Source organism: Saimiri boliviensis, chromosome 9 (assembly GCF_048565385.1).
Source record: "Saimiri boliviensis isolate mSaiBol1 chromosome 9, mSaiBol1.pri, whole genome shotgun sequence".
Lineage (NCBI taxonomy): Eukaryota > Metazoa > Chordata > Mammalia > Primates > Cebidae > Saimiri > Saimiri boliviensis.
The window spans coordinates 856157-883242 of record NC_133457.1 but is presented as its reverse complement, the minus strand read 5'-3'; the positions used below and the strand labels follow the sequence as shown (position 1 = coordinate 883242).

Sequence of the window (27086 nt, the reverse complement as noted above, 5' to 3'; positions counted from 1 at the left end):
TGATATCTCCTGCTGTGAACTGACCTAAAAAATTCGGTGTAAAAATATTAGCCTCCTTTGAATAGAGTAGAAATGTTATTTATTGCTCCTATACCATCTTTCTAAGTAACTGAAAATAAAATCCTTCTTCAAATATAGACATTTAATAGCAAGTATTACACAACATAGTACTGTAAGCTCTACCAATTCTTGGCTTTATCATTTTTTTTTTTTTTTTTAGGATGATAAGACTGTACCAAAGGTGGTAGATTCCCTGAAGGGAAATGCAGCAAATGCAATATGATTGCAATAGTAGGACTCAGCTGATTTTCTAGTTACACTTGGGTGGCCAGCAATCCCCCAATATAATTCCTGGACAGAGGTCTCCATAGAAATCAAATCTAGGTTGCCATTCTTATAGGTAAATTTTGAAAGACTGATTAGATTCTCTTTTTTTAATTGCATTTTAGGTTTTGGGGTACATGTGAAGAACGTGCAAGATTGTTGCATAGGTACACACATGGCAGTGTGATTTGCTGCCTTCCTCCCCCTCACCTATATCTGGCATTTCTCCACATGCTATCTCTTCCCACCTCCCCACCCCCCCGTCCCTCCCCCATTTCCCCCCAACGGACCCCAGCATGTAGTGCTCCCCTCCCTGTGTCCATGTGTTCTCATTATTCAACACCCACCTATGAGTGAGAACATGTGGTGTTTGATTTTCTGCTCTTGTGTCAGTTTGCTGAGAATGATGGTTTCCAGGTTCATTATGTCCCTATAAAGGACTTTAAACTGTAATCTTACAACAGACTAAATGCCTCTAACGTATTTTTGGTCTCTATTTGAAAAAATCACTAATCACTAATTTCAACAATGAAAATCCGTTTCTAATATTATTTCGTTAACCTAAAAAGGCTATGATGTTGACTGGCCGGTAAAGATACTTAAAGCGCTTGTAGTAGCCACCTCTAGCATGTGTCCCTTTAATTATGCCTTGATTCATGCTCATTTCACATGATTCATCTCTCTGCTTCAGCAAGTGTCTGTCATTGAAAATAGGGAAGGAATTCATGGTGGATAAAGGGAAAGCTTGCAGGTAACAGTTACTCTGGGCAAAGGTAGATTGAGGTCAGCTCTTTAGAGTGGGGATTTCACTGGATCTTCTGAGGAACGTGTACTTTCCATATTACTCTAATAAATGAAGAAGTTTAAGGACTTTATTACCTTTGAACAATCTATATAAGTCATAAATACATCTTTTTGATGTAAGGGAATACTAAAAGCAAAAAAATACTACTAGCTCTCTAGCCTAAAATCTCATTTGGAGAAGGCGGGACATACAATATTGATCTGTGTTTTCTGTAGTTCAACCTCTTTGAATCAGTCTCATAAAAGCTGACCTGGAACTATTTTTGGTGCATTATTTTAATGAAAGAGACAATACAAACTCCTACTACAGACTTGGTCAAACGAATCACATTTAAATTTTTTTCTGGCCTCCACAAATATTCAAATTAATTTCCTGTATAATCTACATCTGCAGGGATACAGAAGTTAAAGAAAAAAACTCTCAAAGAAAGATTTAATTGTGTTCAACACACTAAACTTACATAAACCAGATGTGGCTCAATCTATTTTGAAAGGATTTTCAGCATTAAAGGTTAAAACAAAAAGAAGCCTCTAGTTAACCTTCAATTAACCATAGCTGCCTGGCACTTTCTATTAATCAAGATTTTACTCCTTCTCGCATTATTTTTATGACATCCAATTTTATTTGGTTTCTTCAATATATTTCTCAGAGGTGATATAGCTCTATTTTATGGATGAAAATCGAATCACAATGTGGAAGGCTTACTGTGACCTTCATAAAGTCATCTCCCTGAAGTTCTTTTCTTATTTTTAAAATGGCAATAATGAGGTCTACTCCACTGTGCTGTGTACCAATAGAATGAAACTGTGCAGACAGAGACAAGGTAGTACTGCAAAAACGAAAGGTTTTAGAGTCAGGTAGAGTTTTCACCACATATGAGCTGCGTGACATTGGGCAAGGTATTGACATTTATAAGCCTCAGCTTCCTTATGAAAAAGATAAAAACATAAATCCTCATGTTAGATGGAGTAATATCTGTAAAGGTCTTGGCATATAAAGACAAAATAAAGTAGCCTTTTTTTCAATTGAGAGACGACCCTAAATATGACTACAAAAAAGTATGAAAATCAAAAATGTATTGTGTGTTTCAATATTATCTTTTGTCTTTCTGGAAATCTTTCTTTCTCTATAGTCAATATCCATATCATAAAAGTGTATGACTGGTCGTCCTCTTGAAAAATTCTTAATCTTTTTTTTTTTTTTTTAATCCTGCTTAAGGATAAAGTTAGGCTTCTGTGAGATCTTGTCTCACACTTTTTGTTCCTTTCAAAGTAGCAAAATAATTTAGCTCTTGGGAGGAAAAGTCATAGTTGCATTTTAAAGCAGTGGTTCTTTGAATCAGATTTACCTGGGAGGCTCTTAAATAATCCCAATTTAGGGTCCCCATTCCTGATTCAGTAAATCTGAAGCATATCACTAAAATTTGTATTTCCCTAAGTGATTGAAAAAATTCTCTGTAATCATGGTAAAATAAATACACAGCATAAAATTTACCATCTTAACCAAAAGTGTGCAGTCAACGGCGTTAAGTCAATTCTTATTGCTGTGCACCACTACCATCCATTTCCAGAACACTTACCTCGCCAAATGGAAACTCTATAAACATGGAACAATAACTCCATTTACCCTGTCCCCAGCCACAGACAACCACTATTCTATTTTCCATTTCTATGAATTTGGTTATTCTAGGTTCCTCATATAATAGGAAGCACACATTATTTATCGTTTTGTGACTGGCTTATTTCCCTGAACGTCGTGAATTCAAGGTTCACTCATGTTGTAGCAGGTGTCAGAATTTCCTTTGTTTTTAAGGCTGAGTAATATTTCAGTGTATGTATAGATCACATTTGCTTTATCCATTTATCTGAAGATTACTCTTCCACACTTCCCCAAGTCATTTTTTAAATATGAAATATTTCACAAATTTGCGTGTAATTTTTGCACACATGCCATGCTAATTTTCTTCATATCATTCCAATTTGAGTACATATACTGCCAAAGCCAAGCACCCCAAATTATTTTTGAAATGACTGATAAGGCAATTTTTCCAGATGAACATTGGTGGGATATTAAATCAATCTAATTTGGTGACCAGTATTTTTTAAAGACATAGAATAGAAGAATATAAAACTGGTAAAAATTGTAATAATAGGGAAATGTATTATTTTAAATATTTTGTTTCTGTACGTGTGTTTTTGTGGGAGACAGGTGTTACATGGACTAAATCAGAACATACTAGCTGTTCTCAGTTTAAAAAGTATAAAAGCCACCTGTCCAGAGAAATAGAATATAGAATCTAGTTGGACAATATATAAATTAACATAATGTTCTCAGCTCAAATGTGCTGTAGAGATACTATAGTCATGATTTTATTTTTAAGATACTTAGAATAAGATTGAGAATAGCCTCCTATTCTCAATGTAGAGTGATGTGGACTCCAGGCCTGATCACGGAAGTCTGAATGTTGCTTATTAATGAATCATTTTCGTAACATTGTATTATGAGTTATACATGAATTTTGTATTCTTTTGGTACGCTAAGCTTTTATAGACTCCAGAAGTAGATAAAGAATTGCTAACAGCAGTAATGAAAAGGTGTGAATGCCACCAGCAATTCAGGATTCTGTTCCAACTCAGGAAACATACTACCCCAATCAAAGTTAATTTCCTCCCCCTTTGGCATTTTTCTCAACCATATGTAGTTTTTAAATTATTGTGGTGACTTCTATCACTCTTTTGAAAATATACAGGATGTATTTATCTGAGATAAATATAATTTTACTTGGTATGTTTTCCGAAATAATAGCATGCAATATGTATCAGAAAATAAGGCAATTATGTAACTGTGAACTGTATTTGATTCTGCCAGATTTTATGAAAGATATACGTTTAACATATGTAAATGTTTATATTAAATCATATGGAATATAATTTTCACATGCCTTTTAAAATGGAATTCCTGTTCTTCCTGAGGAAATGATTTCCAAAGTGTCTTAGATCTCTGTGTATGACTCCACTTCAAATTATCTGTAATTTGCATCATCCTGTACCATTTGACCCAGCAATCCCATCACTGGGTATCTATAAATCATTCCATCATAAAGATGCATGCAGGGATATATTCACTGAAGCACTATTCGTAATAGCAAAGACATGGAATCAACCCAAATGCCCATCAATGATAGACTGGATAAAGAAAATGTGGTATATATACACCATGGAATATTACGCATCCATGAAAGGGAATGAATTCATGTCCTCTGCAGGGACATGGATGGTGCTGGAAGCCATTATCCTTGGAAACTAACACAGGAACAAAAAACTAAATATTGCATGTTCTCAATTATAACTGGGAGCTGAACAATGAAAACACATGGACACAGGTAGAGGAACAAACACTGGGGCCTGTCAGAGGGGCCAGGGAAAGGAGAGCTTTGGGATAAATAGTCAATGCCTGCAGGGCTTAATACCTAGGTGATAAGTTGACGGGTGCAGCAAACCACGATGATACACATTTACCTATGTAACAAACCTGCATGTCCTGCACATGTATCCCAGAACTTAAAATTCATCTTTTTTTTTTTTAAAAAAGAGCATAGTATTCCCAAATAACTGAAGTTATGTCATCTGTTAATTCACAGAGGAAATAGTGGCATAGATGGATGGATGGATGGATAGATAAACAGATAGGTAGTTAGTAGATAGACAGTTAATACATATAAAATGATATCACCCAAATGTAGAATTAAGACTTCAAAAATTGTGGTAAATGGAGACACAATTAGACTTTAAATACATAATGAGAGTTGTGTTCAAAACTATAACACTTAGCAGTTTGTAAGAGCATTTTACATTTTATGTCTTTGCTGGTCCCCACAATTATGTGAAAAAAGACCAAACTATATACATTTTGCAGAAGGGAAACCAGATACCGACATTAACAACCTTGCTGCATTGCAGGCCATGGTTACGTCAGAGTCAGGAATTGATTTCTGTGGAATGGCTCCAAGTCCAGATATTATCCCACTAAACTGTGTTTCATGAGACAAGTAGAATTTTTTCCTTATGGTTTAGTTTTTCCTTAAAGTCCTTCCAATTTCAGAATGAGACACTCTTGACCATATTATGAAGAATTTAAGAATTAAGAAATTATTGATGATAATCACAAATTTCTTTCAAAATGCAGAACAATCATAATTTTATTCTCTCCCTATTTTGCAAACCTACTCTCAGCAGAGATTGCAAGCTTAGATGGTGCTGAGAATCAGCTTCAGGGCTTTTGGAAGAGAATGAATTTCTGGGCTACACTGCAGACTTAATCTCTGTTTTTGTAAAGGCCCACAGTTGATTCTGATGCTGTTAGGTTTGAGAATTGCTGCTTTCAAAAAGTATTTTAGGGTAATGTTGGTGGAAAACCTATTAGAAAAATCAAATAGAAGACAGTACATAATGTATTTACATACCATAGTCCACAGTTCTGAAGAAATTGCAGGTTTTGTATAGCCAGAAGGTTATACCAATCAGGGAAACTTTTTTTTTTTTTAAAAAGAAAGCATGATTATGAAGATGAAATTAGTTTAAGAAAAGAATATTTACTGAGAAAGGTAATCACAATAAATTATACATTTTAAAGAAGCTTAAACCTACCACAAACGTTATTAATTGCCTAGCACAACACTGTGCTTAACAATATCCTAGAAATTGCTCCACATTATTCAACAAATAACTTCCTTATTATATTAAATAAAAGAATGTCCACTGTGTAGGTGTGCCATGGTTTATTCAACCTCTTTCTTATAAACGGGCATTTACATTGTTTCTAATATGTTCTGATGACCATGAATGATCATGTGTATATGTATATTCAAAGTATTGGATGTGCAACTTCAGAAAAAAATCCTCAAAGTGAGATCATTGGGTCAAAATGTAAATAGATATGTAATCATTTGGATATTGCCAAATTTTATCCCATAAGGTTTGCATCAATTTTCTTTCCCTTCAGCAACATATGAGGGTGCCTGTGTTTCCACAGCCTAGCAAGAATATTGTTATCCTTTTTCATTTTTACTGTTCTGGTAGGTGAGAGTTGGCATCTTAGTTTTGTTTCAATTTGCATTTCTCATTTCTCATTTCCTGAGTGAGAGTGAACATCTATTCGTATGCTTAAAGGTTATTTTTATATCCGTCTTGTGAAGTGATATCTTTTAAAATAAAGAATTGAAGTATTCCAGGGTTTTCCTCCCAGGTGTGATAAATATACTACAAATCTATATGCTGATTTCTACCTCCATAAAATACATTTTACAGTTACTGTAAATAGAGCAATTATGTAATTGACCTGTGAATAATGGCTTATTATTGAATGATACATCTTAAAGCTGTATATCTTAACTTCCACAATTCACAGCCAGCCCTAGAGGAGGAAAATAAATTGAGCCAATTCCATCAATAGGCATTGGCAACTGTAGTGACATTTATTACATTATTTTGTATATTGCTGTACGTGTTTGGCCATTCCAGTATCCCTGTTAGAAATAATTTTTACAAAATCTAGAAATGTTCCCTTATTTCATGTCATATTGTGCTAATAGGACCACAGAAATATGCCTCAAAACATCATTTTAGTGTCCTATATCAGCATTTACTTGTTTTTATTTAAAACTATGAATTGTTTGCTATTTATTCAAATATATCCATTCTAGTAGTTGCACAAGGACTTACGTGCAAGTGATGTTGCATATTTTGTGGTGTGTGTACGCGTGTGTGTGTGTGTATTATAAACAACATAAATGCTTTTAGTCACAAATATTATATTGGTCCAAACCGATTGATCTGGAAGGATTTGTTGTGAAACAAGTAAGAATAATAGCAAAATCTTTTGTCTGTGAAATTAGAATAGAAAGGGCAATTTTATTTTTTTAAACTTTTATTTTATTTTATTTTATGATGATTATTTGGAGGCAGCGTCTCGCTCTGACACCGGGCTGGAGCACAGGGGCTCAATCTCGGCTCACCGCGACCCCGCCTCCCTGTTCAGGTGTCTCTTCCGCCTCAGCCTCCCGAGTAGCTGGGACTACAAGCGCGCACCACGGCGCCTGGCTAATTAGTGTATTTTTTGGTAAAGACGGGGTTTCACCATGTCGGTCTGGATGGTCTCGATCTCTTGACCTCATGATCCACCCTCCTCGGTCTCCCAAAGTGCTGGGATTACAGGCGTGAGCCACCGCGCCCGGCCATTTTAAGCTTTTATTTTAAGTTCAGGGGTGTTAAGTGCAGGTTTGTTACATAGGTAGCTTGCGTCATGGGAGTTTGTCGTACCGATTATTTCATCACCCATCTACTAAGCCTAGTACTCAGTGTGCGTTGTTCCCCTCTATATGTGCATGTGTTCTCAACATTTAGCTCCCACTTACAAGTGACAACATGCAGTATTTGGTTTTCTGTTCCTGTGTCAGTTTGCTAAGGATAATAACCTCTAACTCCATTCATGTACAAAAATACCATTTGACTCAACCATCCCCTTACTGGTTACATACCCAAAGGAATATAAATGATTCTATTACAGACACAGGCATGCATATGTTCATTGCAGCACTACTCACAATAGCAAATACATGGAATCAATCTAAATGCCCATCAATAATAGACTGGATAAAGAGAATGTGGTACATATACACCATGGAATACTATGCAGCCATGGTATTAGTATGCAGCCAAAAGAATGAGTATCTTGTTCTCATTCAAACAAAGAATGAGAAAGCGTAGTTTTTATAGCCTCTTTTTCCATTTGAAGAAATTGTAGTGCCAGACACAATTTTCTGCAATGTTCATTCAATGGAAAATCAAAATAAATGATTTGAGTTCTATTGTATTTTTCTATAAATCGTTCATATTGTCAGAATGAAATTATGGTAATTTTCTAGGATAGAAAAACATAGTAAATCTCCCAGGGTTTTTTTTTTTTTTAATAAAGTTTGCTGATTTCATGAATGCAGTTTGTCCTAATGGGCAAGCTATAGCTGTTTTTGTTGCTTCTGAGTTGAGAAATTGATATGAATAATGCTTTTTTTATTACTACTGTTTTGCTCAGCAATCAATATTTATTTAGTAAACAAATTATATGATCCATTCAAGTTTTGTATTTGATGAAAACAATATTCTTGCTCACCGTCATTATTTTGAGCCACATTTTTATTAAAAAGGTTTTGTAATATTTGGCTTTAAAAATGTTATATAATTTATGTTAACCAGAAGCCTATTAAATTTATTGTTTTTAGTTTTTAAACAGTTAAGCAGATAATTTCTTGGGGGTTTTAAATATTTTCTTTTCAGTTTTTTTCTGTTCTCAGCTCAGAGGTATTTTCTATTTCAATTATGATTTGATGTATTAATTAACATTGATCTCAAAGATTAGAAAATAGCAATATGGTTTCATTCAAAGTATATGGAATGTGAATATATATTCTTCAAAATGTAAATTAAGCAAATGCAAAAAGTTGAAAATGAAAAAGGAGTTTCATGTTCTCAAAATTATTCTTTTAAAAATACTTCAAATTTCTATTAAAGTAAAATTAAATTCATATTTAATATAGGTTAGATTTTTAAGACAAAATGATTAACACCCAAATTTAAAAATTTAACCTTACAAAATATTTTTATAAAATAAAATTATTTGCAATTCTATTTGCCAATATAATTATTAACCTGATTTTATATACATATATGTGTATAAATTTATAAAAACATAAATTATTAAATGTTGTAAACTATTTTAATATTTCTCAGACACTGTATGCATCTGTTGCAAATATTTGATGGCACTTCCAGAAACGTGATTTAGAACACCACGAGAGACTGATAAATGGACACTTGGCACTACTTGGAAACTATTTAACATTATAGTGGAATATATTTTATTCACATTATGTGAGAAGAATGACTTTTTATTGCCTTTTACCTGAGTGCTGCTACCACTCAGCTCTTCCTGGTATTCCCTAGCAGTGTCTATCTGTTCCCCACCTCTGCCTCACAGCAAACATTCATGGAATTTAAGCCCAGTTGCTTTTTGTTCTGAGGCCAAGGTAAACAGACCTAGGGAAGCGTTCTCTGGGGCCCAGCAGTGTTACGGCAGCAGGTCTTTAGCCTTCATGTTACAGGTTAGTACATTTCTGTTGTATGTTGCAGTGCTCCCTAAAGTGTGGGGCTCTGAGAAGGGCCCCTCTCACGTAGATCAAAGCCTTATCTTGAAGAATAAAGGGAAAAGAATATTAACAGAATTATTTTGATTCCATATACTTTGTTAATATCATATGTTTATCACAGTGAGTCTTGAATAATTGTTCTTCCCATTTTACCCAAGCTTTCTTTAATGCAACAGCAGGGTTAGTCCCATCTGGCCATCTTCATTCGCTAGATTATATTCCTAGAGCAATGTACATACATTTGCTTTGAACATTGGGAGAAAGAAACACAATCAATAATCAATGTTTCTTTTTTATTCAGATAATTAACACAGTAGTTTGGAAACAAATATTTTGTGGTATATTTTATTAGCTACTGTGAGCTACTTTCATGTCCTTGATTTAAAAGGTGCATCAACTAGGCGATGCATTTTGCTTAGAAATAAAAACAAAGAATGCGTTGATATTTTCTCTCTTTCAAAATTCCCTGACCCTTTATATAAAAGCTGAACCACTTTATTCTTCTAAAGCACTCTGAAAAGAGAAAAATTTAAGAATTAAAACGCCTTTTCTACTTAAGATGTATTCAGGTCAACAACCTGAAAAGCAAGATTAAAGGCAGTTTATTATTTCTCAGGGCCTTTACATAGTGTGCTCATTGGTTTGGGCTCACAAACCAAGCTGGGACTTAAATCTTTCAAAGCTTTCTCTCTATCTAGAACTTCAATGTTCAGTTAAACAGTTTCCACTTTTGGTGATATTTATAAATGAGTCACTACTTAAAAGAATTGACTGATCTTGATTGGGAACCAATTCTCCAAGAGATCTGCCACTTCCACCTTCTTACACGCTGCAGACTCACTGGGTGGCTCAGTCACCAACACATGTCGTTATTTTAAATGTATAATAATATTCTTAATTTGAAAAAGTTAAGAATTACTCGGAATCCAATGTGTGCTGAAAATCCGTATTCATGTGCCCAGACTCCTGCTGAATTGAGAGCAGGGGGTTGAGACAGAAATGGAACCTGTCACACTCGTGGACAGGACAAGCAGAGCTAGTCCTCTCACTGAAGCAGAGAGGCAGGTAATAACTTGTTCTGCAGCTCCAGAGACCAGCAGACTGATCCTAACCTGGAAGGAATCTTTGTGGGATCTCCTGTGGTCCCCGACGTTCAGGGGAAGGCTCCTATTATAAAAGACTGCAGAAATCATTTCATGGTACTGTGCCTGCGGTTGACTTGAGCTGTCACAAAGCTATGAGTCTATGACCAATTGCCACTATAGCAATCATCGGCAGCACCACACTGAATTCCCTCAAAAATTGATTCCCCTCTCTGCAAGCCAAAGATGAGTGAATGAGTCAACCAGTGTTCCTGAGGGATATTTTAGGAGGCAGCATGAAGCAATTAAAAGGGCGGTGCATTTAGACCTGGAAGACTTTAGTCCAATTCCTGTCTCTGCACTTAGCCATGTGATCAGAGTAAGTCACTCAACCATTATGAGCCTAAGTTTTCCTCGTCTATAAGATGGGACCAACAATAGCTATTGACCTACCTATAATGAACTTAAAAATGCTTTAGAGTTCCCAGAAGTAAAATTTGTAACATGAAAGAAACAGAGATGTACAGAATGCTAGTTTCTCCTATCATTTTTCAATGTAAATACTGTAATAATAGTAAATGTATCTCATTTTATATTATGGAATGCCTAATATAAAATTATTATGAGCCACATGAAAATGACGATGAAAGGACAATGAAAAATAGTCAACAAAATACTACAATTTGCACAGACAGGACATAAATTCTGATGAAAAATAATTAAAATCAACAGTTAAAGAAATTAGGTTAAAATATAACTGCAGTCTTAGGTATAGTTCTTAGTTTCAATTAATTCACTGGCCTTCTGTTTTCTAAAAATATTTTCACTTCACTGAAGATAATGTTGTGATAAAATATTAAATAATGGTAACAGACACTCTGAGACCTTCCACTGTTTCCTATGCTGGCAACTTCTAAATAAATAAAAGAACAAAAGAAAAACCAAAAAGAATGCTTTATAAACGTAAGAGATAAGGTTAAGTGTTTTTATGCTTTTCTGGGAAGTTATTTGAGGGCAGGGGTTGTGTTTTATTCAGTGTGAAGTAGATTTTGTTGTTGTTATTATAAGTAAACTTATTTTTGGCAATTCTAGTGTCTTCTTGTTAAATATAGTCTCTTTTTGAGGCAATTTTACCTCTTTAGACTTACTTTTATAATGGCTTTTCCCATCTCTCAAAGTCTGCTTTGGAGAAATACACAACTCCAGCCTCTTACATCTTGATCGTGACACAGGCTGGAGATACAGTGGAGCTATATGCAAAAGCCAACAGGAAAGAAAAGCCCTCAGGGACCCATATTTGAGGAAGGTGTCATAGGTCTGGGTTTTCGGCCAGGCCCTCAATGAGTGTCCAATCACTGATGAGAGTAGCAAATTCAGCCCTAAAATTAGTATGCAATGAAGAAGGTGCTAGAACGTCAAATCCCATTATGGCAGTAATAGCAACACATTTCCAGGTAATTATCAGTCTGAAGTGGAGAGATGATTTGCTTTAATATCTAGGTCATAAGCACCATAAATTTTGTGTGGGATTGAGTTCAATTTTTAGTGTACAAAGTAAACCAAAATTTATTTTACTTGTTTTCAACTTGATGTTTGGTACAATTAGTCCTTTTCAACATATTCTTGAGTTTCTAAATTATAAAATTTGCTGCTAAATATTTAAAAAGCAATTTGCTTTTAAAATATTCACGATTACTCTATTTATCAAAACTGTTTTCAAATATAACTATCTTTTGGTCTTGAATTATATGTTGTCTCAATTAACATACCCTTCCTATGCCTTCTTCTTTCCCTAAGTTTGTTGATAAATATTTCATTCTTCTTCTCTTTTCTCGCTTTAATTCTTACATACTATTTTGTAAGAGGTTTTGATTTTGCTGGTTTGAATTTGATTTTTATCCAGTGGGAAAAGTCCTGTCTCTTATACAGGTGGTTCAATCTACTCACAATTATTATTGTTTATCTGATATTTGGGTTAATTTGCTCATTTTTCTAAATGCTATATAATTTATATTCTTTATTCTTTCCTTATTACTTTCTTTTTATACATGAATTATATCTTGTATAGTTCTACTTTCTTCTGTGATTTTTGAATTGCAAGTTTCATGTTTTATAATTCTGAAACAAGTCATCTTTAGGTATTACAGATATCCTATACTTCTGAAATCACCAAACTCAAGCATTAACATTTAAAAATATTCCCTAATTAAAATAACAAATGTATTTTACTTTAATTCCTTCTTCCTCTCTCCTATTCCTGTACTGATGCTTCCCTTGTCTCATGTTATAATTAGGTTTCAGAAAATGTGTTATAATTAGGATTCAGATAATTATCATAGAACGCCACTGTTATATACCCATCCTTTATTTTAAGAAATCCTTTGATATTTACTTTATACCACACATTAAAAATGTAACTAGATTTAGTTCTATGTTTAACATGTTTGAGTGCTTATCACTGTCTTTTTAAACAGAAACATAGTCTTGCATTTTTATGTTGACCATCTTTCAGTAAGTTAGAATTTTTTTCGAGAAAAGTCCAGTGATCTATTTCTTGAGTCATTCTACATCTGAAAGTCTGTCTCTATTGACTTGACCCATGATGAGAAACTTAATTGCAGATGAAATTCTTTACAAAGAGATTCCCTTCTTCAAATATGAGTATATATAATTTTATTTTCTTCTATATTTATGGTGTAAAGGAAAAATTGGAAGCTTTGTTCCTTTTTTTAAAAAAACAACAATTTTTAAAATACAACTTTTAACTAACTCAACAAATATTTATTGAATGACTGATGTAAGCCTTAGGCCAAGTTCTAATCTTGTCAATGGGGACATGGTTGGAAAAAAACATACAAACACTTCAATCCTCATGGGATTCCTTTTTTTTTTTCTCTTAAATGCTTACATAATTTTAAATTTTATTATTATATATTTTTTTCTTAAACATGACTTGTTTGAACTGTTTGTCCATAAATTTTGCCTAGGGTAAGGTGGAGGTAGTGTTCCTAAAATGGTAAAAGCAAATGTATTTTCAGCTTTGAACTGTGCTTTCTATTTATGCCTACATTTTTCAGACTTTCTCCTTGAGAGAGTCTATGATCCTTAGTTGCATCTTATATGTAAAAACTGATTTTACATATCAGTTTTCCTATGAAAATTTGCACAAACCATAAGGTTTCACTTGTTTTTGCATTCTGAGAGGGTTCTAAAACTTAGTTACTTTATAAAACTCACTACAGTTCTGAATGTTAATTTTATTTTATTTTCAGGTTTCATTTTTGTTGTTGTAGTTTTCATTTCATTGCAATTTTTTATTCCCATGTTGAGTCCTCTGTATACTTCTTCCTATTATTTTTTTCTCTGATGATTCATTTTTGTCCCTTTAGTCATTTTTGTCCTTTTGCATTTTGATATTGAACTAAAATGTAAGTACAGAAAAGTGGATTTATCAAAATATATATTCTGATCAGTTTCTACATTCTGCCTACACCTGTGTAATCAAGCCCTGAAATCAACACTCAGAACTTCTTTCAGAAACACCCTTTATGTTCTTTTCCAATCACTGCTCCCCTAAAAAATTACCTTATTGTTTTACATATCATAATATTTTTCCATATCATTTTTTTAAAAAATATAGGTGCCATGTATATTACATCCCGGGTGGCATACAGAATATTTTTCTTGAATTTTCTCCAGGGTCCTAAGTAGCTTATCTTCAGAGTTACGCTCTTTTACTAAATTTTCATGATTCTTCCTGTCTTTCTTTCATTGGTAATTTATCATAGCCCTAGCTTCGACTTTGCCTTTTTTTTTTCTTTGAGAAAATGAGGCAACAATCATCTAAAGTCAGTTTGCTCAGATACTTTAGGCCGATTTCCTGTGGTTCTCATAAGCACCTGCTAGCTGAATCGATTTCTCAGGTCTTCAACTGATTAGCTAATAAATTTAACTGTTCATCTACTGTTATCCTGCTCTGCAGTGGTGAGATTTTTCACTACTTCTACTGTCTTTCTGTAATCTTATATACCAATTAAAGACTTAAAAAAAAATATCTGCACCCTGCTATAGGTCAGTTTTTAATCTCCTACCTGCTGCAGTTTGCTTGTTGAAGCCACATCCACTGAGGTATATTCTGTCTGCATTTTCTGTATCACTCAGCTTTCAGATCCACTCCATCAACTTGCAGTCTTGGAATGAATATAGAAAGATGAGAGTACTGCAATGATATACCCTGGTCACTTCCAAATGTCATATTCACAAAGTAGTGAGAAGCTTGGCTAATTTATAATCATCTGGTTTCTTTCTACTCATGTATGGGCCTTCCACAAGAAACATCGGCATTCACCTGTAGTTTCTTTGAACTCTCAGGCTTCATCTGAGATCTGCTAATCAGAATCTGCATTTTCACAAGATGTCAGAAATGCAGATTCTCATTAAATTAATGTGATTCCTCTGTACATTAATCTGATAAGCACTGACCTAGGAAGCTTTTGAAAAAGCACTGATGCCTGGAGTTAGTAATACTAAGGTTTTTGTTGTTGTTGTTGTTGTTATTGTTGTTGTTGTTTTTTGTTAAGCCACATATTAGTGTTGCATTGCTACTGTAACAAATTACCACACACTTAATGGCTTAAAGCTATACAAGTATATTATATCATATCCCTGTAGGTCCGAAGTCCAGAAGTCCAGTGGACTCAGCTCTGCTCACTCTCAAGGTCCATATGAAGTTGTGGGCAGAGTGGTGTTCCTTTGTGGAGGCTCTCAGAGACAATCTGCTTGCAGGCTCATTCGGGTTGTTGGTGGAATTTCATTTCATGCATCTGTAGAGGGGAAGTCCCTGTTTTTCTGCTGGCTGTGGCAGAGAATTATACTAGACTTCTAGGGCCTCCTTGGATTATGGCCCATTGGTCTCCAAAGCCAGCAATGATGGGTTGAGTTCTTCCAGTGCTTCAGATTTCCTTGACCTCCATTTCTGCCCTACGTCTCTTGTCTTTTCTTCTGCCATATTGTCTTTGAACTTTCTGCTTCCCTCTTCTGCTTTTCAGGGCCCATGTAATTACATTGGCACACTTGGATAATCCAGGATAATCTCCCTGCTTTAAATTAGCTGATTAGTAGTCATTCTTAATTGCATCTACAAAATGCTGTCACAGTACTATATAAATTAATGTTTGATCAGGTGACCAGGCATGGCGATGTCGTGGAGGGGGAGGCATTTTTAGAATATTATGTCAACCTCAGGTCAGCCCCATGGGCTTCCAATATGTAGCCAGGATGGAAAACCACTGGGAGACCCCTTGGAATTTTTATCTAGAAAGAAGGAAATGGGTGTTTTTTCCTACCTTCTTTCAGGAATATGGGAATGCTCTGTTTTTAGGAAGTTAAAAAAAGAAAAAAGAAAAATAGGCACTAATTTTACTAATTTTTTTTTCTCCATTGACATTTGCTTTATTCTTGGAAAGAAGGCCTCTGGTGGTTGCCTGTAGGTGTCTGCGTTTGGATACCATCACAGACTGTGTGGGGGTGTGAGCCTAGACTGAATCAGGACAAGGCAGTTATCGTGATAGCCTGGTACCAGATTAAGCCAGAAACCTCCACACCTTATTGAGGCAAAGATTTTACTACTTTAATTTTGATTTTTCATTTTTCAACCCAGAAAATTCAGGCTTGAAGAGATTAAAAGCTCTTGCAGAGCATATGTATATATATATATATATATATAGTGAAAGGAGCCACTTGATCTACTTAAAAAAAAAATCCCTTAACATTTACCTTCTGGGGAGATGAGCTATATTTTGTGCAATCCACTTTTATTTCTTTTGAATCTCAAATACGTTATTATAACTTGAGGGGTGAAATATATATTCTGGCCTAAAATAGACACTTTTAACAGAGCTGGTTAAATTTCTGGGATGCTAAGGGATGTTTGAGGGGTGGTGAAGTCCTATGTACGTTTTGTAGGTAGTTACGAACAAAAGAGGAAAAGTTAGGTTTGAATCCAGCACGAAAGTTCAGAGTATTCAGATTTTGGATTTCATAATTTAGAATCAGTGTTGAGCTACTTTCAGTCTCCAAATCCCAGAGACAGAATTTCTACAGAACCAAGTGGATTTTTAGCCTTTTAAGACCTCTGAAAGAACAGTGAAGCCACAGGGTCCCCTCTTCCACTGCTAAGTCCACTGGTAATGGCTTCATTTTGGTTGAGCTTTAAACTGGCCTATTGAATGAGCACAAATTCTTGATTATCATTGGTAGCAGGGAAAGGGGAAATTTAAGACACTTAGAATCCCTTGATAATTATTTTATCCATAGAAAAAAATTAATCTGTTTCTTCCATTCCTGGTTCCTCAAAACAGACCTTTTCAGGCAGGTCCTGTCTGCTGTAACACAAACGTCAATCATGACTTTGGAATAACTCAAAAACGTCCTTTGATTCTTTTATTCCTGATTTATTGTGTTTTGCTCCTGTTTCTATGGCCCTGAATTTTGACTTCATGATTTACTCTTGGATTTCAGCCTCACAAAGTTAATTGACCTTTTGGACTTGTTCTCTGGTCACCTTGGACCTTGGCACTATTGCAGTTTTACTTATTGATTCTTTTGGCTTTTGTGTCTCTTTTACTTCATGTGGATGTCAGACTCTGCTTATTATTACAACAGAACATCCCATAATGGTGGTCTGACTTGTAGAGTTTTAGCCATTCTTACAATGGTAAAAGTGAGAAGATATTCAGTCATTACTGACCAGTGAGTTGAATTAATAAAAGGGAACTAAATTGTATCACTTGTCTCTACTAAATAATCCTTCATTATTCCACTAACAACACTCAAAATGCAGTGTAGAAGAATAAATGGTTCAGAAAAAACTGCACTGATAATAACCATGTAGGATTATCGGCATATTCTATTTTATAAATACAGTCTGTCCTAATATTAACACTAATTCCTAAAATCAGTCTTTTAGAAGAAAGAGGATTTTAGTGACTCAGTGAACTAGTCTAGTATTTGGTTCATGAGGGCTCCTTAGATTCCAACTCCCCAAGGGGCTATCACTGCAAATTGGGTTAGGACAAAGACAGACAAGCAAAAATGGAGTGAGTTGGAAGGAGTGGAAGAACATTCACCCTGTTTCAGCAGCAGCATTTCAGCCATAACCTGTTTTGCTCCTGTAAGTTCCAAGAAAGATTTTGTTTGAACAAAAACTACTGTGATTTTTAAAATATTGACAGCCATGAATCTGGTTCAATTCATCATTCTTCACTTGAGGAAACAGAAGCTCAAAGAGGTTAAGTGGATAAGATTACTAGAAAGCAAAAATTACACAGTTACTGACTGTCAAAGCTCTAACCAGATTGCGGGTTTCTAGGCCTCCATGCTGGTACCTTTCCCATTGACCCATATGCTGCATTCCATGGAATGGTTTCCATAACAGTGAAATAATGGTGGTCATAACCCTCATGCTGCTCTGGGTAACTGATAAATAATGATACATGAATTTCATATTTGCAAATTGTTGAAAAAATTTCTAATTTCACATTTATATCCCAAGGCTAGAGTACTTTCGTTGATTCTCAGACATTAACATTTCATGGTTTCTCATTCCATAAAAATTTTGGTAGAAGATGAAGACAATACCAAGATGAATAACATGTGTTTCCAGGCCTTTAAAAGTTTATTATTTTATGATAGAATCTACTTCAGAGAGAAAAGTAATCACAGAACCCCTGGTGTTATAGACACTCAAGATTGAAGGGCAGTTCAAAACAACTTGTTTTAATCAATTCAATACGATTTAAACAAATGTTGCATGAATGAATGAATGCTGTTAACATGCATTCTTTTAATTCTATTATCACAGGATCGATGGCAATTTCTTTATATAAATACTTGTCTAAAACAGCCATAGATATGAAATTATAAAAATGAAATTGTACATGTATTAGGAAGTAAATGTCATGACTTTATAGACTTCCATTATTGGATGTTATGCACATTATTTTCTAGACTTTTTCTCTATTTTAAAAAAGTTACAGAAAATAACACATGACTGTCTCTCAACTGCATTTCATATTTCCAAATATGTGAGGGCTTAATCTTGGATCAGTTGCTATTAGTAGTTAATCTATGCAGCTAATTCCTAAGGAGAGTGACCTCACTTTGTAATCTTTGTGTATATGTTTATATATGCTATCATAAGTATTTCTATTACACTAATTCACTCATTCATTTACAAAAATTTACTCATATCTTGCTATGATGTCACCAGAACTTGCTAGAAACCAGATTCCCTCCCCTCAAGGAACTTGCAGCCTAGTACAGGGTGCTTCTGTTTTCTTCTCCAGACAAAAATAACGAATTGTGCATTGGAAAAGAGATGGTCTCAAGAAATGATTAATGTATAAATACATAATTTACAAATGCTTTCATTATAAAGCAAACATATTATTCCAGGATAAAATAAACTATCGATGCCTTTTGAATTCAAGGAGAAAACAGTCTTTTGCTATAAAAACATAGAGGGATAACCCCTACAAACTAATATAAAAGTTATAATGGTCCATTGAAAAAATAACTATTATTTAAAATGAAATTATGTGTTGGATAGATTTATCAGCCAGTAAAGTAAAAGTAGGAGCAACAGAATCTCCGTAACTCCAAATCAATATATTTCCCTTCTTAGTGAAAGTAAGAGATCATCATCAACTCATTTGCAAACTTACACGCAGTAATTTTGGTTTGGATACTTGCTCTTTTTCATCTCCCGAATTCAGCATCATCTAGATTGTGTCAAAGTAATCATGCGCAGGAGATGAGTTTTGAAGGAGTTATGGGGCTTCCTGTGAAGGGATTCAAGCTGGTCAAAGAGAAAACGATGTATTGAATGGTTTCATCATGACATTCACATATCTAGTGACCTTCTATCACGCAATTTAATTTCTTAAAAAAAACCCACCACAATGTGCAATTCTCTAGGTGAGTGTGAGGAGAAAAAAGTAAATCAAGTATTATCAAGGAGGCTTTCAACATGGTATCACCTGGCTGGAGATTTAGATCATGACAGTGGAAATGACTCTGAGCCTTGGTGCACTGTGTTGCTATGAGACACGGTTAGTGTCTAGATGTGGCCTCAGCTGGCAGACAGCAAGGTCTATAGTTCAGATTGCTTCAAGAAGTCATAATGAAGCCACAAGAGCCATGTTCTTTATGACAGAAATGTCAGCTCCTAGAAAGTCTCTTAAACTGTAAAGGGCACTTCATTACGTAGAAGAACTGACTTAATATACTTTGCAAATAACTTCATAACACTCAAATTTGAGAATAATTTTTCACAGTGCATAGGGAAATTAGCTGAAATATTTATCTTTGCTCCTCTCTAAGTTTTATAGCACTAGTCTAAAACTAATTAGAATCTGGCAATTAAATTCTGCATGCCTGCGTCTTTTTCCCCCCTCAAGGAGTGTTATTTGTAATGCAACTTTCTTTCTTTAGCAAGAGAGTGGCCTTTTTAATTTAAATGATCTCAATTTAGGCTTTTTAAATGCCAAATGTCTTCACTTTTTAATGTATATCTGACAGGTATTTCAGAAAAGAGGAAAGAAAGGGAAGCAGTCACCAAAAGCAGTAGGTATTCTAATGAAGTGTGATCCACAAAGTGGGCAGAAAGATTTCTCACCATTTCAGCTCAGTAGACAAGTAGGAGACCTCACAGAGATGTCCCTCAAACCCACTTTCTACCTGAGATGGTGAGGTATGCTATGGGGCAAGTTCAGGTTTATATTAACCCATAAATTTAGGGCAAGTAGATTTCCCTTCTCTCCTGAAAAGGAGTCTCAAAGTATGTATGTCTGCATCACCTGTTCCCCTTGGAATTCTTCCTTTTGGAATTGCTTGATCTGATTGTTGGCTTCCTGTTTTGTATGATATATAAATCTTGGGCAACTCTCCAAAAGAGGGGACTTTATTGCATTAGGAGGGCTCAGCAGTGTTTACATTAGTTGAACTCTGCTCTGAGCCCAGAAGGAAAATGCTTTCTTTCCTTTGATGCCTCTTCCCTCTTGGGGATTACCTTTGGCCATACCATTGGCAAGATCTTGAAGGTCAAAATTAAGATGTGGATCTGTCATAAATTGTTTAAGAAGGGTTTCTTTCTCTTTTATTCCAGGTTTTAGTCTAAACGTCAAAGATTTTCCTTGTGCAAGTGATATGGCCTATCTCACCAGAGCTGGGGAAGCTCCAGAAGGTTTCGTGGCCACAGCCACACAGAGAATGATATTTCGTGGTAGTATGTCTGATATTCAGATTTCCCTTGAAAATCTGGTAGTAGAAAGACACTAAATATTAGAGACATGGAATCCCAGCTACCTTTAATTCTTTCTTCAGAAACTTGGCCAATAAACATTTTCTCCATTTCAAAATAAATTGAAACAATGAAGAAAGCACGTTACCATAAACTACGCCAAACAAATGTTTGATTGCTTTTAGGTCAGTTTGCACCAGTGAGATAAGGATGTTTGGTTATGAGCATGTATACACTTAGGAATTAGCACTGAGATTTGTAATAAAATGCATGAGATAAGATAGTCTTAGTCTATACATTTACAACCTACTCATATATACAGCTGGATATAAAAATAGAGAAAGGCTGAGAAGCCAAAGACAGAAACATTGTCAAGTTTAAACAACGGCACATTTTAATTTATCCCTTTACTCAATCAAATATCTATGTGCATTTTATGTCAGGACACTGCATTGATCTTGCAAACGATGCAAAGAGAAATCAGCCGTGATTCAAGGTGTTACTTGTTTAAAAAGGGAATTAAATATTTATACAAAAAACAAAACTGCTATTTTAATTTTCAAAAAAGGAGAAGTGACTTCTATCTCTCTGTGATGGGTGGAGAGCTTTGTAATGCTTTGTAATGCTTTGTAAAGAAGGGACTTGAAGTAAGTCTTAAAGCAAATAGAAAAGAGGCACTTATTAAAGAGAATATATGTGAAACCTGCTTGTAAATGAAGAGAAAATATTTGGAGTTTAGGAAGTTCCATTCTGCATGGTAAACAGAATTCTAAACTGGCCACCAATATTTTTGCTTTCTAGGGTTCATGTTCTATGTAATCCTATCCCTTGAGTATGGATGGAGGCTTAGCAAATATGATGGATGCCATTCTTTGATTTGTTTATATTATATGAAGAGGGTGAAGAGATTTTTGAAGGCATACTTAAGGTTCCTAATTAGTTCACTTTGAGTTAATCAAAAGAGAAATTATGCTGGGTGGGTCTTACCTAATCAGGTGAGTCCTTAAAAGAAGGGTCACTTCTCTCTCATCTGACACACTGGTTTCCTGCCCTGGGGTATATATACTCTGTGATACCAAGCAGAAAACAAAAATGTTTGAAATAACCGAGGTCTGCAAAGCCTCCTGTAATCAAGGTATCTTCAGTCTGCGGTTGGGCTCCGTATCTTCTTCTCATCTTGTACATATTTGGGTTGAGGAAAAGGTTGGTGTCAGAAACAGGATCTTATGACTTGGATGAAGATGACAGGGATTCAAAAATGTTGTAGAGTCGGTCAACAGAATTGGTGACGGCACATTTTGTTTAATAAGCAATCTTCTTTCATCTTAAATGTTGTTAAATATTGCATTTCTCCTGAGGATTGGTGCCGGTGGTAAGAAGTACTGAAGGTTGTGACATCTTATTTTATCTAGACAACAAAGTGATTACAATGCTCAATAATATGTTTCTCTACTGTTGAGTTAGAATAATTAAGATTTTTAGAAAGCATCCTGGTAAATACCAACCTCTTTAAAGCGCTTTCTTCACACTTTTGACAATCTGTCTTGAGAACTTGGTGAACGATTTCAGGCACCTGTGTTTGTCTCTGCGTCCCAGGGACATATTTTGCATGATTTCCACAAAAGGGAGAACGAACTAAAACTTTACTTCCAATATTTGAGTAAAAGAAACACATAGGAAAGGCAATTGAGCGTTTTCTGTTTAGTTGAAAAGTTATTCAGACTGCTAGAAGATTGTTTACCATTTAGTTCTGCCAAAAAAATTTCAGATTATTGGATACTTTAATATTTAATGCTTTGTCTCTTGTGGTCACAGGGAAGAAAAGTACACCTGGATAGATAGTTGTTTCAGGGACATATGAAATGATCAATAAAAAACTTTAAAGTAGAAAAACTACATTAAGATAAAATTGTGAAGGAGAAGAACAAAAATATGAGTTAAAGGAGGAAAATTTGTTATGTAAAACTTCTGACAAGATAATGTTTAAGAACATTTAAAATAAGTTACAGTGGTTATTAAATTACCACACTATTTAAATTTCATTGAGTACTTATAAAGTAATATAAAAATAATATGGCAAATTGTTATAGTGTTTATTAAAGACATAAATATTTAGAATTACATTTTTGTAACTTTTTAAACCCATAGTAAAATTTTTTCAATACCAACTTTAAAATGAATGAGGTTATATACGGTTTTTAAACCTTCTTTTAGGAGATTTGTGAAAACAAATGTCCAGACCGAAAGGTGAAAGAGACAATGTTTGAAAGGTAATTTTGTGCTTAATTTAATCCACTGGGATAAAGCACATCAATTTTATTTCATAAGCAATAGGAAGCCAATGACAACTTGGGAAATACAGTGATTTTCTTTTGTGTAGGGTGCCTTGATTGAGTTCCTCATAGGTGCCATATACTCTGCAAAGCTCTGTGGTCACAGTTGTGTGCTTCGGGAGAGCCTGGGTGACAAGCAAATCAAACTTCATAATCTCAGCAAAGATTTCAGTATTGAATTAATTTGGAAAATTGACTTTCTGAATTATTTTCTGTTGACTATATAACTGATTACCCCTATTGACACACCCAATCCTTCTGAACAATACTGATGACAATATCAAGAGCTGTGACAATCCCAGGCTAACTTACGCAGGGGCCAGAGGTGGAAGGGAACAGCCATTTCCCCTAGTCCTCAATTCCTGCGCAGCCACATGGATGAGTAGAATAGACCAGACATGTTAGCTAAACAACTTCACAATTCATTTCCTTACCATCTTGACCACAGTCAGTGGAAGAAGCAGGAGATCAGCGTTACCCAGAGCTGAACTCTTACTTCAACCATTTTATACATACATCAGATTCTTACCTTTCATGATGATATTCTCTATGGCGCAGCTCCCTTCTATACCTTTCCTCCAGCCTTTTATGAAGAAGTTTATGAAGCCAAGTATTTTATTGCCTGTAATTTCTTGCTTCTATTTGCATATTCTTTTTCTCATTATAATATCACAAACATGCTATCAATATAATGGATAAGGACCCCCATTGTCGCTAGGAGTGTAACACTAGCGTTTCATCCTCAGTCAGGCTTTCTGCTTTATTACACAAAATCGGTGTGTTTAGTGCTCCCCTCTTCTGCAAATGCAAATGTTCTATTGTGTAACCTTCCTTATCCTACCTCTCCAATAGATCTTATTGACGTTACGTATAATCCAGAATTCATTCTTTCACAAATTTTATGCCTGCTAAAGTTCTCCACACCTTATCAAGTAGTGAATTCAGCCTCTGAATATTGATTCCATCTTAGTATTTTTTCCATCTGTACAAAGGAGATGACTATAGTGGCCTTCAACTTATTTATTAGAATATAGACTACACATCCTATTGCTTCATGGAGAGCTATAATGGTAAATGGAAAGAAATAATTTGGAAGAAGCTATTCATAAAAGCAGGTGGAAGACATTGAGTTTGTCCATGAAAAATAAAATAAATGAGTCCAGTTGCCTTGCATAATTTTAAAGGGTATGTTTCTACACCCTGTGGACCAAGAACAGAAGTATGCATCTAGAAGTTGCAAAAATAAGCTGAGATCCTTTAAAGAAAAAAAAATATTACTTTAATGTGATTAAAACATGACTGACTTCAAATTTGGACAAAAGAGTTGTTTCTGCTTATGTAGGTTAGGGCTATTTTCTACGTTGGACGCTTTATTAGTGAACAGATTGGTTCTTCTCTGGCAGGTCCCCATTCGTCTCTTAATTTGACATCAGTCTAATCAAATATTGGTACCTGTCTATAAAAAACCTCCAAGGAGGTTTGTTCAAACGCAGCTTAATAAAATGGAATTGTTAGCATATTGGTTTGTTTAATCACAATTACATATTTTTCCAGAAATTTTCAATGTCATTTGTTGTTCATTGTTCTATTTAAACATTCACACATTGTCTTGTCTGAGCCTGAATAGCTAGACATGAAGAAAACAAAATGAAACAGATTATTACTATCACAATCAATGAATTGCCACTTATGGTTACTAGTATTGTTTTCTGACATATGAGTCCTAAAAGGCTCACCATGCATAATTATATTCATATATATGGCAGCTTTTAGAGAGGTGCCCTGTTTTTCACACAAAGCCATTAAAAAATAACATTTTATAAAAGAAAAATGTAACTTTTATCAGGGAGAGTTTTTTATACAGCCCTATGTTTAAATTTTAGTTTTCCTCAAAAATACAAAATAATATGATGTATTATATATTTTGATGCCTGTTAAGAAGATAGATTTGAATTATTCTCGGTTAATACATCCCAGAAATCTTTTAGCATCTTCTTCTAGCTAGTTATACTTGATAAATCTTTTTCAAAACAAAATTTGATTTGTCTGCATAAAGTGGATTTGTATTCGTTTCATGCTTAATTTTGTGCATATTGTAGACCAGAGTTTAGCATTTTAATTGCCTATTTGTTACAACTGATTGTCTAAACAAATCCTCCCCATGTTCATCCCACTAATTGCCTACTTGCTTATTTATATAAATTGTCTACATGTTTATGTTACCATAAGATGAATAAAAAGAGATTTAATTTCTACTCACCTGATACAAATTGCTAAAACTATAGTTGAATAGTTCAATAAAGATGACAATAAATGATATTTTATTTTCTAAATTCTATAATTTAATGTTTCATTTAATAAATATTGTTTTACTTACAGATTGTATTAAGGAAAATAGCCCAGGATTTGTTTACGTTTTACGTAAAAAGTTACATCTTAAAAAATCTACCAATTAATTATTACTTGATTTTTTAACAAAAGATTACTTGAAAAATTTCCCCCAAATTTAATGAATGAAATAATAAAACTATGGCTAAATCCCAAAATAATGTCCTAGAAGGCAACAGTATTCATAAGAATGAAATTTTATTAGTATATGTATTATGTGGAGAATTATAGCTGTAATTCTCAGAAGCAATAGTTGAAACTGAGTTTATCAAATGTAAAGAAAATCACAAAATTGAAGATAGTATGAAAAGAGAGACAATAATATTGGCACCTTATATTTATTTTTCATTGGGTCCTAGAATTTTCTCCAGCGGCTGGTCAGGATGAAAGAGGAAAGGACACGTAAGAGTCATTGCTGCTGAAGAGAAAAATGTAAGACCTTTAAGCACAGGCCAGCTGAACTTTCTATTCTCCTGTGCTGCAATGAAATAATACACCATTTGATATTTTCCCTAGAGATAGTGAATGATCCGTGGACCGAGAGCAAACACTTCTTTTACAATCGTATTGATTGTGAAAATATACAGAAAATATTTATTCCAAATTTCATGTAAGTGATGGTTTGCTATGTAGAACAATGTAAAGGACTGATCTGTATCAAAATTTGAAACACTGAAACAAATAACATTAATGAACTTTTTGTTTTATAGTGATTAGCAGAATAAGTATGTTATTTTATACTTTTAGGCAGAAAAATATTACCAATGAATATATGTTCTGAATAAATGAAGTGGCTCTTCTGAGTCTTCCTCTGCAGATTGGCATCCCAGAGTTGTTATCTTTGTAAACTAAAGACTTAACAATGTGATTTTTCCTTTTCCTCTGTAATTACTTGAATGCGTGGCACTTACACGTGGATTAGCTTAAGGGAAGATTAAACATAAATGTTCTAATAGCTCCTATTCTTATGTATAGATTATTTTCATATTTCTTAGGCTTTTTATTTATGTATTATGCTATGTGAATTAATGTTAACAGTCTGGTTTGTTAATGACTGATTGTTGAGGGCCATATTCTGAATAAAGATTCTAATTTTGAAAATAAATGTTACTAGCTGCCTATTAATTTCTTTATTTAATGTAAATATAAAAACTTTACTTCTGAAAAGCACGTCTTTCTTTTAAGGAAGCTGAAACCCTAAAATAAAATCTAAACGTTATTGCTAATCCTGAGCAGCTAATAGAGCCCCTTTATCTAAACATTTTGATCAGTTTTGTATATTCAAAGGGGTTTTTGGGGCTGAGTTCATAAGATGGAGGCTAAAGAGAGCTGGATATTTTAGTGAGAAGTTGGAGTCAGGAATGGTCTGAGAGGGATGGATTCGGCAAAAGAGGAAAAAAATGAAGAGTAAGGGAGAAGAGAGTCAACAATATCACCAAGGCTGGATGCTCCATGAGTTCATATATCTGATGAAAAAATCCCAGTTGCGGGTTAAGCAAAAGGGATCTGAAACAGGAAAATCCAATGTTCAACTTTTAGTTCTTGGCTTTGTGTATATAAATCCCATGTTGATTTCTGCCATTTAGTAATGACTTATGGTTATATAAAAGTTTTCTATCAGTGGTTTTTCTTTAGTGGCTTCCACCTTTTTGTA

At 34.4% G+C, this 27086-nt stretch overlaps 1 non-coding gene across 1 annotated transcript; it reads right to left on the bottom strand.

Annotated features, from left to right (window-relative positions):
- Nucleotides 1–3030: 3030 nt before the first annotated feature.
- Nucleotides 3031–3138, bottom strand: LOC120368352 (U6 spliceosomal RNA). Its single transcript, XR_005582511.1, has one exon. It is a non-coding gene; the product is annotated as a U6 spliceosomal RNA (small nuclear RNA).
- Between the last annotated feature and the right edge of the window lie 23948 nt (nucleotides 3139–27086).